The sequence below is a fragment of the Pagrus pagrus genome, assembly GCF_965226575.1.
Source record: "Pagrus pagrus genome assembly, chromosome: 10".
NCBI lineage: Eukaryota > Metazoa > Chordata > Actinopteri > Spariformes > Sparidae > Pagrus > Pagrus pagrus.
Genome location: NC_140194.1, coordinates 14,443,839 through 14,456,918, shown reverse-complemented (window position 1 = coordinate 14,456,918; position 13,080 = coordinate 14,443,839). Strand labels below are relative to the sequence as shown.

The following is a 13,080-nucleotide window of genomic DNA, read 5'->3' as shown; positions in this document are numbered from 1 at the left end:
TTGGAAAGATGTTGGTTCATATATGGAGCTAGTCAGAATCTCTGTCACACATAGACTTACAATATGATGCAATTGAATTACCACCAACTATGGTCGGCAAGAATTACCACAGTGTTAAATCAACACTTCGCTGCCACAGACTGAACAAGGATTGAGCATTAAATCTTCACAAAGGGAAATGGTGATGATGCTTTTATTGTGCCCATCCACTGTAAATTCAGAGCAGTCACATGACAGGTTGAAGGCAGCACATATCAGTGTCTGTCTTTTATCCGCATCTCAGTGTAATTTATTGCCACGGTGATAAACCGTTTTTTTTCTCCCAGGTTTTTGCATTGTTCCTTTTTTTAGCCACACTAGCGGCGTGGCTTCATGAATGACAGTGTCTTTCTGTCGGCTGGTGGGACAATCATGTTGGTCCAGACTGAAATATCTCAACAACTACTCGATAGATTTTCATCACATTTTGTACAGATATTTGTGGTACCCAGAGGATGAATCCTACTGGTTTTGGTGATCCCCTGACATTTCCTCTAGCGCCCCCACAAGATTGACATTTTGCAATTTTTAGTGAAATGTCTCTGAAACTGTTGGATGGATTGCTGTGAAATTTGGTGCATTCATGTTCCCGCCAGGATGATTTTTAATCGAGTGATCCATTAACATTTCATCTGGTCAGCTGTACTCTGTGTCTAGTGCTAATGAGCAAATTCTAGGCCAAGTTTGAAGGCCCAGTTTGAACTTTAAGATTGGGGTCCACAAAAAATCTCGGGGAAATGTAATATGTAAAACAGAAGCTTTGTTTGCGTGAACATGAATAATCAGGATACCAGCAGGTGCATCACATTAAGACTAATACATCCAATGATTGATGGAGTATTGCGAGAGTTACCACAGAAACTGTACTTGCACAAATTGCATAACCTGCCATTAAACCATAACAGATCCCAGTTATTAGTTTCTACAAAAATGAGCCTTTGTCCTCCAGATGAATACTGTGCTCCATCAAAGCTGTCAAAAGAAATATTCATTTCAGAAGCTAAAAGTTCAACTCTGTCACCTCTGGAGAGCTCCTTCCATCACAGTCACATAATCATTTGACCCTTTTACTGTTACAGAGCAAAACATTAGAATAAAGTTTCAGTTCTAAATAATATTTAAATTCCTACATGCATTTTTGTCTACGGCCACTAGGGGGTTTAGTGAGCCCCTCGAACCAACTTAAACTGAGCCTGTGACTAACACGCTATAATAAGATGGTGAATATGGTAAACATTATATCTTTTTTAAACAGCATGTTAGCATTTTCATTGTGAGCATGTTAGTATGCTATTGTTAGCATTTAGCTCAAACACCATTGTCACTAAATACAACCTCACAGAGCAGTTAATTTGACCTTTTTACCACATTGGGGGACTTTGACATGTAGATTTAGTTTTAACATACAAAGCATTTGATCAACAAATACAATATGATGTACTAGTCTACATTAAACTACCCAGCTCTGTGTGAAGTAGGTAGCCTCATGTTGACCAGCAATGTTGAAGCAACATTATGTAGAAATAGGCTTTATGTGTGATTTGGCGCCCCCCACAGTTTCTGAGTGCAACACCAGTGTCGTAAATACAAATCTCAGGTCTGTAACAATTTGTCGGACATAATGTAGGTGCTAACTACAAACAAAACTCATAACATCATAACACTGTTATGAATCGGAAACTTGTATCTTGAATTTTAAATCACCTATAACTGCTGAACCATAACTTAAACTCACCAGATCCAAAACCTGCATCAAATTGTAGTCACTCATAAATACCAACAACCAAGATTCAATGTTAAAGAAAGTGAGAAAAAATTCCTGGATCCCTCGCTTTATCCGGGTCAACAGAAGGTAATGAGGTCTATTCTGGGCTGAGACCCATCCTCCATCCAAGTTTCGTAGAAATCCTTTCAGTAGTTTTTGTGTAATCCTGCTGACAAACCAACCAACAAACGGACACATGGATGAAAACTTAACCCTCTTTACTGGCAGAGGTAACAAAAATATCCTAATAATCTGAAAGGGCCATTCTGAATTGTGAATACCTGCAGAACCGTTACATGTAGAGTAACAGAGTATTTTTAGATTAAAGTACTGCGACTTTTACTCAAGGATCCCCTCCACACATGTATTAAGACGTGCAGCAAAAATTTGCTAATGTGTATGTGTATCTAATGAATGTTAAAACAGCAGGGTGTCAAACTCAGCTCGTACACCGCTCTTTCAAGTGAAGCTCAAACATTCAACTATAAGAAGAAGAAGAAACACACATTTTTAATTGGCTGGGGACTCCTTCTTCCACCAGTGACTTGATCCCAAACTACAGTTACACTTTCTTTGAGTGTTCAGTTGAGGTATTTTTTTAAAAGCCTTCATGCAGTCAGCGAATACACGCTCCAGGGGGTGAGCTAGGCAAACGACTAACAAGGTCACAGCAGGTAAGCATATTAAAGTTGAGAGTAAAAAAAATTAAATGACAAATCCTGATCCTATTCTTTCAGTGGTCTCTGGTCGGATTTCATTGACTTAAAATTTGGCAACAATTTAAAAGCTATTTTGAGAATGGGATAAATGATAGCTACCGTAGATTGATATGTTTGAGAGGTGTTATTGAAGTGCAGGTTCAGCTCCCACCTAGAGGATTTCCTGCCTGTGTGTCTCTCTGCAGGCGTCCCCGCACAGGAGTATCTTAACTGCTTAAGGATTGCATTTCCATGTGGGGATTTTCGCTTCTTTTTCAAGGTATTAGTGGAAAACCGTAAACAGTTGATTATTATTTGTATTTTTCCCCTTAGCCAATTGTCCGTAATCCCTCCGGAGGAGCTTAAGAGTTAGATTTCTGGCATGCCTTATCTTTACATAACGGCCACAGACAAACGGAGTGTGTCTCTTTTTGACTAAGCCACACATTTAGGCCAAAAGGCAAAGGCGAGTGAGCAGAGAAGAGAGCAGACAGTTAGCATTAATAAAGGCGGACACTGCAATCAATTTCAGGTCCATCTTAGTCTCATTTACTTGCACATACAGACTCACTCCCACATGCATTGAACACACATGATTTACATTCCTGGTGTATTTGCTGTGGTGATGTTGGATCCTCTGGTCCTCACTGTCCTCTGGAGGTCACAGGGGAATCATGCCCGAGCATCCTGGGAGACATATTCAGGATCAGCCTCTCTGAAGTGACATTCAATTACCTCCAAAGCTGATGTGGTCTCATTCGGATCCAAAAATCAATTTTGCATGGACACTGCCACAGTTTGCTCCTCTGCGCTCTTCCGCAGAATTTTTTGTGTACACATGTTGGCGACAGAAAACAAGCTGCGTCGCCGTCGTCTCCAACTCCCATCGTCTTTTCTATGAAATGGCATCCATCAAAGTTAATGGGCTGTAATCATCACCACAAATACACTGTCACACGTCCCACTGCTCGCTCCTGAGTATTCAACTCCCAGTCAATGGGATGTAAAGAGTGACAAGCGTGAGCAACACAATTTCCCATATCATTAACGACTCTAAGTGAGAATTGGAAGAGAATCCAAAAAAATGGTCTTTTTTTCCCGAATTTAAAAAATTGCGTCTGTTTGCTCAACATCTTCGGGGACTGCAGAGGAGGGACATTTATCAGGAGCGCACGAGACATTCAGTCAATACTCACTGGCACTGCGTTTCAGCCACCCATCAACATTGTCATCTTGTGAAAATAATTCTTATTAAAGTATGTCACTTGCTGCCGACAGATCTGCTGTGTGGCAGATAAATAAATTCTCCTAGTAGCCAATCCTGCCGGCTTCAAATCAGAGTTCATCTCTGGATATCTACTTATCTCCAGGCTGTATGCTGCTGGACTTCTGATTATGCATCACACATATACACAGACTACTCTTTCAGTGCCTGGCATGGCAGCTCTCCAAGAAGACTGTCCCTGATGCATTTGTGTGTTTGATAGGATGTTTTAGCCGTAGCATCCCCAGAAGACAATTTGTAGACCTCAACAGATGGAGGAGTCCAATTAGAAAGCGGGCGGATGAATGGGAGGAATGGGAGACGAGCGTTCCAACTCTTTCTCTCTCTCCCCCGGGACAGACGGCTAATCTTAGAGAACAGGTACAAAAACCAACATCACTTTTGTTTTGGAGGGAAAACATGTTTAAAAACGAAACAGGAGAGAAATAAAAGCCGGCAAGCAGGCGAAGAAAAAGCGCCTGTGATTTGATTCCTTAACACCGCACAGTCAAAGAGGGAAGTGTTGAATTTGATACAGCTTGCTCTCACTCCACATCTACAGTATGTATAAATATCTCCTTCTGTTGTCTGATTCTTCAAGGGCAGACGTCCCACAAAGCAATTGCCTTGCCATCAGCCAAGACCCAAAAAAAGGAGAAGAAATGAAAAAGTGCTTAAATATAGCAACCCCCTGGGATAGTGTGAGGGAGGGCGTGCTGTAGTGTGATTAAAATGAATAACCTTCATTCAGTCACGATTGGTAACGGTACGTTCGAATGTGCCGTGGCTGGTGGAGCTGCGTCTTCACTCCGCCCGTCTTCGCATCATTATTCATCAGGAGGCCTGTCCTCTGCACTGTCAAAGATGTTGAGGCGATAAATAATGGGAGTTGTGTCTTTAAGTGCACATGCGTTCTCACCACTGGCCCAGGGTCAGTTTAATTCAGGCTTCAGCCACTCCTGCTGTGAAAGCAAGACATTCAGCAATAAACCTGTTGATGACTGATAGATTGCGTGGATGCAAGACCAATTTTCATCGGCAAAATGACCTTTCGGTTGTGTTGTTGTTGTTGTTCCGCTCATGCCCCTGAGTTATTATTTTTTGTGTCATTTTTTTGATTTGACAGGAGAAGTCTTGTGGAGTGAAATGGGAAAAGTAATGACGTCCCCGTTGCGCACGAAGTAGCGCAGTGCAGGTGGGGAGATGGTGGATACGGCTGCAGCTAGCAGCTCTGCTCTGCCCCAGGGGCCAGTCAGCAGCTGTTAGAAGAGATGCAGCTCTTCCCAATGCTTCCCCACAGGTTCTCGCCGGTTCCTGGTGCTCGCTGTTATCAGGGCTCACTGCTGTCGCCAGTCTGGCTGCTGTCCACACTCTCTGAGAGGGAGCGCTCAGTACATTTTTACGCTTCACCACTCTTTCTGTCTCATCCCAACCTCCGCTATTCCCCTCAGTTTCACTGTGAGATTTTGAAGTGTTCCTTTGAACTTGCAGCTGTTTTTTTAAACGGCTGGAATTTGTACCTTCATGTTTGTTTCAAAGACGCTCCTGAGGGATGTAGAAGTGGTTCTTTCACTGCCTTGACAAGTAATCTGCAATGAGCTCTATATCTACCTACATTACCCCACACAAGGCGTTAACTATCCTGCATGTGAGTGTTTTGTTTGAACAGGAAGCAAACTTGGAGATGAGGAGCCGCAGATGTTTGGCGTAAAACGCTGATTTAGGCAATTTAAAGTTGCACCTCAAACAGAATCTAGAAGTTTTCTGATGTTGAGCATGAGGAAAATCAATCCTTTCCCAACAGCATGTATCTGCTTTGCCCATTCCTCCAAATTCTGGAAATATGTTTGTCCCTCTGGGCTTTACTTTGAAGCTTTGAAGCCTTTGTTGTAAAAGTGACCTTCCCAGAGACTGCAGAATTATTACTTAATGATAAAATATGTAACGCGTTACCACAAATGTTTCCAACTATGCTTAAACCCAGAGAAATCTGTAATTTTCTTCAAATATAACTTACTGAGGATATATCAGATGATACATCGCAATTTGATTCGCGTTACTGAACATAACGTGAATAAACGTTTAATTAATTACCATGTTCGTGAACATTTCTGCTTTCTGAGTCACGTCAGATCCCGAGCTACTTCACAACATCACCAAACTACATCTTTTGTTTGCATTATTTAGATTGAGAGACCCCTAGTGGCAGGAATGACATGTGCTTAACAGATAGTTAATTAATCATCAAAGTTCAGCATTGACCTTGGAAATACTAGGCTCACTAAACACCCCCAGTATCAGGACTACTTATTGGTTTTCTGGAGCTTCTAATCCTGTCACACAGTCGTCATCAGCGATAGTTTGCTCATTTTTTACATTAAATATAGGCATAGTATAAAGACGATGATATGGATCGATGTTTTGCTTTTCATTGATGATGTTGGATACATATATTGGTCTGGATCGATGTATCGTTACATCCACAGTTGTCAGTAAGATGGATTTGTTGACATGCAAGCTCAGTGGTTTTGACATCAAAGCATTTGCTGTATTCAGTTTCTCAGATGGGATGAAGTGCTGCTTTTCATCCTCTTTTATGGTATTAAATTAAATTACCGTAGGTAATTTATTATTGCAATTCCATTAAGGTGGAAACGGAGACAAAAATAAAAGATTAGCCAAAATTGAAACAACAGAGGCCAAGATATCTAGTCTAGATACTGTACATAGTCCTCAGCGCCGGGATTTACAGTTCCCAAGATGTAACTCCAAAGCATCTTTCATTAAACCCTCCCTGCCCACTTCTCTCAAACTCCACACTTTTAGTTCCTAAGGCAGGATTTATGTTTTAAGTTTGAAGTTTCCAAGCCCAAGCACAGACAACCCTGATGACACCACTCTGACATCCTCAGAGGTTATTTTCATGGACTTGACAAAGCTCCTCTAGAGCCCCAGGAGACATTTTTCATCTGTTTTTGCAGAGTAGTACTTCTTATGATGAGGAAACTGTCTTCATGAGTAAAGTTTTTGGAGTGCTGCTGCTTTACTCAAAAGGTCATTTTATAGATTAATTGATACTGAAAATAATCAGCTTTAAATGGTTAATGGATCAAACTGACACATTTAAATGTAAACAAAACAATGTAAGTGATTGTTTGTGGCAGGAGCCAAAAAATGGGGCGACCCTTGTTCTCCGTCGTTTAAATGTGCTGATTTTTAGACACTGTAGCTCGTGAATGCACACGCTGCAAACTCAGAGTTAAGGGGCCATTTGGTGGAGGGAGCTGATATCCAGCGGCTGCTCTGTGTGGAATCGCACATCAAAGTTAATCTTGCACCGTCTGCTCTGGTGCTGCGGAGCACTAATCTGCTGTCAGTGTGATGAGGCTCCTGGACCAGTTCCCCTTTCCAGCACACAGGCACTAATCCGCAAGACCTTTCACGTTTTTCCACTTCCCCATCACCTGAGTGCACAACAAAGGTCACAGGGGTCACTTTGAAATCTCATGGGATCAATACCAGTGGAGCCTTTGCATAGGTCCTAGTTTGGTCCATTGTGTCTTTTTGAGCCGTGTCCTGATTGTGCTTTTCATGTTGCAGAACTCAATAAAACAACAATACAGCTATTATTACACACACTGCTGTTACTGATGCTACTACTGTTCAGCTGCTTTCATTTTTTTCTCACGAACAGACAACATCATGTAATACAGGCGATAAACTGGAAGGTAAATTCAGATGTGAGGTGTGTTAGTAACATCAGTAGTGTTTACTGATAGTGAAAAAAGAAATGATCAAAAAGAAGCATAGCAAAGGGGTTGCAGGAACACTTTACAGTACAGTACACAAAAATATCATGTCATGTAGTTAAAAAAGAAAAAAGTAAAGAGTAAGTCAGGAACCGGCTGATAATTAATGAACTGCTCATGAGTAATTCCTGAATGTGATTGGAGGACTGGGACTTTGTACTTAAATCATTCAGTATTGATTAATTAATCTGTGAATCAGCATACTGATCACTTTCCTCATGAGTCGCTTCTGACTAACTATGAGCTAGTGTTGAGTGTGCGCTCAGCTGAAACAAGTATCATGGGAGGAAAATGCGTCAATATCCGTAGTTGTGATGAAGGAAAATCCTCATTGGGTAGCTGACTGTTCATCCAAGGTTATAAAAAACTATTAAAAATTGTTCTGTAAGTCGTTCTCTTACTCTTGTGATCAGGCCCAGTCCCATTAGACCCCATGCTGCTACCACTTAGCCCTATCCCTCCACTGTGCGCCATCATGTAGAGTGGTAAGGAATCCTGATTCGAGTTGGGATAGAGTGTCGATTTCAATATATTATGGTGCTTCTCTTTATCACAAGCAAGGCAAGTTTATTTCTATAGCACAATTCAGACACAAGGCAACTCAAAGTGCTTTACAGGGGCATAAAAAATACATTAAAAATACATTAAAAACAAGTAAGAAGACATCAAGAAACAAAACATTGAAACAAGTTAAGAAATAGGGAAGTACGCTTAAAAGAGAATAGGTTTAAAAGAGATTAGACTAGAAAATAAAAGTCACAGTGTAGTTCAAAGCCTTGAAATTGCTTCAACGAAAGGCTGCGGCAAACAAAAAGGTCTTCCGCCTTGATTTAAAAGAGGTGAGAGTTGGAGCGGACCTGCAGTTTTCTGGGAGTTTGTTCCGGATATGTGGTGCATAATAACTGAACGCTGCTTCTCCATGTTTAGTTTTCAACCACACCTCGTAACACAAAAACGAGAGGTAGTCGCAAAAATGGGATTGAGTCTCCGACTTTTCTGTGAATAGTTTCCTAATAAATAAAACATATATATAACAACATTTGATCAACCCATTTCAATTTTCAGGCTTAAATTAACAACTTACAGTTTGTACGGACCACTTCCGGTTTAAAACCCGCCCATTCCGAGTATGGGCGAGGTTAATTTAGTTGGTTGAAGACATGCAGACAGATGCAGATAATAGCGTACTTGCTCATCCCTACTATGAACCAGCCACTGAGAAACTAGTGCCGACTCATTAATCACTAATTATGTGATCATTAGTTTTGTGCCCCCTCATGTAAAGGACATCATACTGAATCAGTAATTGCTGAGAACTCCGTCATTAGTTCTTGATTTGAACGAGTATCTACTGAGGTTTCACTGGGAGTTCACAAAAAACTCAGTAGCTAATTGTCAGGAGTAGCTACTGGAGTTACTCATTAATATCAGGACATTCCTTAATTATTCCTCACTCCCTGAGAAACTGTTTTGAAAAGTGTTAACAAGTAAGGAAAGAGAGTGAGCCATGCTTGAAGTTGGGACTTTTACATCCTACGGAGCACCGGGGCCCTGGAGACAACATAGGTGACCACAATAACTGACGCAGCACCCACAAACAAGCAGGTGAAACAGTGGTGGGTAGATCACTAAAAAAAAATCTGCAATCAAGTAAAAGCACAATTACTCCCATTAAAAAAGGCTCAAGTAAAAGTGAGAATGACCATTTTAGAAACCTACTCAAGTAAAAGAGGTATCCGGTTAATAAATTACTCAAAGTTAAAGTTAATGTCCATTTTTATGTTTTTAAATCTTAATTAATTGCACTTGACATTAAAACGTTAACTTTGAAGTTGGCACTGCTCTTCCAAGTCCAACAGCTACGAGATCAGTTAAAGCCATTATCATAACATCAAACATTAACGTTAAACATGAAATATTAACACAACTACTGACAGCGAGCGAACTACATTTTCACCTACAGCATGTGAAAATGACTTTAATGTGCTTTTGGAGGTTAGAAGAGGCAAAGCAAGCACTTCATCAGGTCACTGTTGTCTTTTTTTTTGTAATTTTAGTATAAAAGTGTGTCCAGATGTGCATCTTGTTCTTGGTTTTGCTCCGTCATTAAGCATCTTGGTCAAAAGACAGGTGGTGCTTCTTGTTCTTCCAGGCAGCTTCAAACTTAGCATCTGCACTCGACGTCTCGCACACTCCTACACTGAGTCCCTTCATCTGGATCAGACTAGTTTAAACAAGTTGACAAATGTAGCAGAGTAAAAGAGTACAGAGACGAAGTACAGTTTATTAAAAAGAAACACGAAAAGTACTCATATCTCAATAAACACTGTTCACAATTGGTCATCTCAAAATGTAACCATTTTCACCTTTAGCCCCACCGCAGGCCCTCGCGCACCAGAGGTGATGTAACCCGCCGCCTGCTCGATCAAAGCTTTCTGTGTTCAAGAAAATGCCACCACTCTCTCGCTCGCATGCCGATTAACCTATGATGAATACGGAATGAGTTCATTAGCATAATCGCTTGAGTGTCTGATGATTTCATTTTATTATCACGTTCTCCCATAATCCATAGCTCCGGCGCCCCTTCATGCTTCCAACCCCTCTTTCATGTTCCTTCGCCCTCCCCATTCAGCCACGAAGCAGTGTAATTGCATTATCAAAGTATTATACTGACGTTGTGGGAATATATTTTTAGCCCCTGGCTTTTCTGAAGTAATGTAATGGGCAGCAATCTAAACATGGAATGACAAATTGGACTTAGGGCGATGTTCGAGTCAGTTTACCTTGGTTTCATCATGGCCCGGGTGATTGAAGAATTGCATCATCCAGACCTCCCTCCGACTCACACAGATTATCATTCTCACATTTGCGTGTTTGCAGAATAGCATCCTATTTTATGGATCCAATGTGGACACTTAACCCTCGTAAAACTTCTATTAATACAGAGCCGCCATTCATCTTGCAATTAAAAGAAATCGCCACAAGGATTCGGTCATAATCGTGACGGCGAGGCGCTGAAGTCGAGGTGACTTGGCATATTATAGCAGTGAAAAAAGGGGGTCCTTTTTTGCATAGGACAGCAGTTGTTTCTCAAGTGTCAGCAGGTGTAGACTGGGAAACTGGAGAAGAGCAGAAGAAAAGAAAAATGTCAAGCAGGGCTGTGCTAGCACTGCATGATAATAGAAAAGGAGGAGAAAAGGAAAAGAGAATGAAGCGTTTCATCTCCAACTCATAGTTAGAGGCAGGCAGGTCCAGGCAGAGGAAGGGTGAGTCAAAGTCAGGAATGGAAGAGCGGTAGAGAGGAAAGCTTTTTATCATCCCTGACTCTTAAGAAGATCTCCCAAATGAGAGAGGGCGTGCATGCTAATGTCAAAGCCGCGGTGATAACTAGCCGCCTGGCTTCGCGGGGTGAGGGTTAAGCTGGGATTTGGAGGGCTGAGGGAATACATGTTTGATATGTGAGCGAGAGAGAGCTGAGGTGCCTTTGCCAAAGCTATACGTGGGGGATTATTCTATATGGTTTATCTGTGTCGGCATGGCTAAGAGAGAGGAATTTTCACCGGCCTTTCTTGGGTCTGTGTAGTTCCTGAGACTCCCGGGTGAACGTTCAGCCTGAGGATCAAAGCCACATTGACACTGCTGCATCACTGAGTCTTCATTTACAATGCATTAACACCGACTGGCATGGAGCCACGCATGCTATGGCTGTTTCCTTGAACTTCACATGCTAACCTTCATCGCCTTTCACAAATCTGCAGAGACCGGATCTCAGCTGGATTGCCGATACGGCATACAAAACAATCTCTCCCATCTGCTCCACACTTCATTTTGCCGCATTTCAGCATCCAGTCCGAGCGACGTAGTCTGTGCATTTCTTTTGCCCACCAAGTCGGAGATGTTCACCTATCTCAAAGTTGTCCTTCCCTGTAGCTATTGTTCGCAGTTACTCATACTCGAGTGCTCTGTTTTTCCTTCCACACGCATTACACCAGGCAGTGCGGTCCTCTGCTTCCCTCATATCTCTGCTTTCCCATCTCCCCATTATGTTGTGTAGTTCTGCCAGCCTCTCCTTCTCTCCCTTATCACCTGCAGTGAAAATCTAGCGGGCTAATCCCAGCGCCTGTGGGATTCCCCCCCTCTATAATGATGTATATCTGAGGGATAGCATCAGAGCAGAGCCTCCTATCAGCCCACACACTCTTAATCCCATCAGTCTTTGGTGTCCGAACCCAAGAGAGGCAGCGTTTCGGATGTTGTGCTCCCGGGCTGAAGCCAGAGATGCGGCGCAGAACATCAGGAATGATACGAGGTGTTTAGGGATCATGTTGGAGATCGTGTTCATTTATTGTGCTTCTGATTCTTTAGACCTTGTGGTGCATCTCCCCCAAGGATTGCATTGCAGTGGTACGTTCTGTAGCTGTGTGCCGCTGCATTGAGAAAATCTTGCAGGCCGGTCTCTCTGAGATTTTTATTTCACAGTCTGTTCATGGTGGAAACACAGATAAACACAGAATGCGCTTAAAATTTTAACGCGCTGACCAAAACACAAAACAGATTTACATTCTGCTCATTAATAATATAAATGTATGGTACACTGGAGAGAGTTTTCTTTTATCCACCTAGCTTCCACTTGCACTTGTTTATCTGTAAAATTCAGCAATCTGTGTTTGCTGCATTCCTCTTTTCTCACTCAGTGGTCAGATTCACGATGCCTGTTGGCACAGAGGAGAACGATCTTATAGCCTTTCCTTTCTTGTTTTTACGAACTAAATTTTTTATGAGGACTCTGACATAACCACCCTCAAGACCTCCTTCTGCAGTACTCCATAAATCCTGCGGTCTTCACAACTACACCCCGGAAAATTTATATCTTCTTGTCACTCATGTTAGTATGCCTCTATGGCATGCAGGCAGTATAATCCATTTTCCGGAGATTCTGAATTCATAGTTGTATGAGCATGATGGAGTTCAGGAGGGAAATTACATTTTTTTTGGTACATCTATTATTTAACTGTCAGCAAGGATGAATATTGTGCTCTTTCAGCCTTGTGGAGAAGGTACATAGAACAGTATTGTCGCGGGGCATTGCTCCATTTGCTCCTTGTCAGGACTTGTAAAATATGGAGCCTTTCTCGGTTGGTCAGCGTCAGGCTTCATCACCTCTGTGTCATGTTCTCGGATAAGATTTTAATGTTGTGTCCACTGTGACACTCTATGATAGTCTGCCGTGGCTTTACGTTTCACATCACGCCCGCAGGAGATGTCGCCACTGTAAGGATATCTGATACTCCCCGACCTTGCCACTGTCCCGCTGTCCCTGCACAGTTTTAATGCCTCTCTCCGTCATTATCAACTTTTGATTGGTACAGTTAGTGACAGTATCGGCGTTGCGGGATAATTGACAGGTTCGGGTCTCACAGGTTTGGAGGGCTTGCCCGTGCTGTAGAAACCATTGAACTGTGAAACTGAGCGAGTGAATTACCCCAGGAAGCACTGATAGGGAGC

At 42.1% G+C, this 13,080-nt stretch overlaps 1 protein-coding gene across 2 annotated transcripts in view; it reads left to right on the top strand.

The window, feature by feature from the left end:
* The window catches only part of LOC311264209 (A-type voltage-gated potassium channel KCND2-like), a 36,893-nt gene that overhangs the window by 11,503 nt on the left and 12,310 nt on the right, over positions 1-13,080 (top strand). The gene's annotated exons all lie outside the window — the stretch shown is intronic.